The sequence below is a fragment of the Antechinus flavipes genome, chromosome 4, assembly GCF_016432865.1.
Source record: "Antechinus flavipes isolate AdamAnt ecotype Samford, QLD, Australia chromosome 4, AdamAnt_v2, whole genome shotgun sequence".
Taxonomy (NCBI): Eukaryota; Metazoa; Chordata; class Mammalia; order Dasyuromorphia; family Dasyuridae; genus Antechinus; species Antechinus flavipes.
Genome location: NC_067401.1, coordinates 213965001 through 213966899, shown reverse-complemented (window position 1 = coordinate 213966899; position 1899 = coordinate 213965001).

Genomic DNA, 1899 nt, shown 5'->3' with positions numbered 1-1899 from the left:
TGTCTTTGATGTTGCAATTTTGAGTTGCTATGGCTGCAAATATTTATCACCTCTTGTTAGCCTTATGAAGAGGAGCTTTTCTTACTTAGGAAAATTGATTTTTTTAGAAAATGACGAGCAATCCATTGTTGGCTTCATCCTCTAAACATTTCCATCCTGGTCAAGATCTCTCAAAACTCTACTTGCTACCATAGTTAATGAGAATCATCTCTCCTTCAAGCTATAATGTAGTCTAAGAGTAGGACTTGATTAGTATACTAGACTAAATACATGGCAAAAAACTTATATATGGAAAGGGCTTATATGTGGTAAGTCTCCATGTGTATCAAGGGGTTATCATAGTGTGGCTTGAAGGGACAAACATAGACATGTGTAGTCTCTTCTCCCCTTTCTTTCTCCAAGGGAGACCTTAATTTTTCCCAGGAGTTGGAGTCAGATGTTGGGACCAGAAACCACTTTGTTCTTTTCTAGGGGGTAATAGATTAGAATTGTTTCTCTTTGCTTCCTTAGATATTGTTAATCTAGGGGATATGATCAGGGTCAAACATACTTCTGATCTCTGTTTCAGTAAGTAAAAGGGAAAGAAGACTCCACACTTTATAGTCAAAGTTTCATTCCTTTCTCAAGAAATACCAGTTCTAAATTAACACAGAATGACAAGCAAAGAAACTCATTTATTCAAATTATAGCAAAACCTGAAATCAGAGAATGTATATGTAGGAGAATATATATCAGATAAAAGAAAATGAAAGAGCTCTCCTTTTGAGACATAATTTAGCTTAAGCAAGAGTCCTGGATCTTGCCCAAGAGGAAACTCTCTGCATTCTCTAATGTAGCAATTTGGGGACAGAGATATGAGGGAAACTTCCAGTTCCTCTAATGTTTTTCCAGAGTTTTTTTTCTTTAGTACCCTGAAGTGAGGTTAACTTCTTTCATCTTTTTTTTTTTTTTGGAAGTTGAAATCCAGAAGTGTCCAGAGCAACTAGAAGCTTAAAAACTGTTGAAGATTGAATGAAGTCGAAGATCTCCTGTTTTCACTAACCCATCACTTCCCGGGAAAGGCATTCATCTCCAACAACAATGAGGAGTCCCATACACAGGGTATTAGAACAGGAATTAGTTACATTTAATGTAGAATGAGGCTTGGCCATTAAGGACCAAGGAACTCAGTATCAAAAGTAAATCATCTATTTTACAATAGCTTCCAAACAGGTCTTCCAATCTCTAGCTTCGTCTCTCTTAAGCTATCTTTCATTTCATAATCAGACTTATCTTTTGTGTATAAAGAAAAGTTGTCATATAATTCCTCAGTTTGAAACCTTTCAGTGCTATGTATTGCTAATTGAGTATAGCTCAAATTGTTGGAGGCATCTATAGATGCTGATCCTGGAGTTAGGAAGACCTGAACTTAAATGCAGCCTCAGATACTTTGTGTTTCTGTGACTGTGATCAAAGTCACCTTATCTCTGTGTGCCTCGGTTTCCTTAACTATAATATGAAGATAATAATAGCATTTACCTCCATTGTAAGGATCAAAGGAAATAAAATTTATAGAGTTCAGCATTGTGCCTGGCACATAGTAGATGTTAAATAAATGCTTGACATCTTTCTGTTTCTGGCATTCAGAGTCCTCCATAATCTAGTTCCATTCTAATTTTTAGATCTTATATCATACTATTATCCTTTAGCTCTTTGTTTTAGATAAACTGTATTACTCCTTGGTATCTTTCATATATCATCTGCATTTTCCACCTTTCTTTCTTATGCCTAAAATGTCATTTCTTCTTTTAATTGTTGAATCCCTGCCAGTCTTTTAAAATTAAATTTAAATGCTACATTCTCTAAGAAATCTTCCTTGATCCCCTAATCAGTAATGACTTTGATTTCTTTTGACCTCAG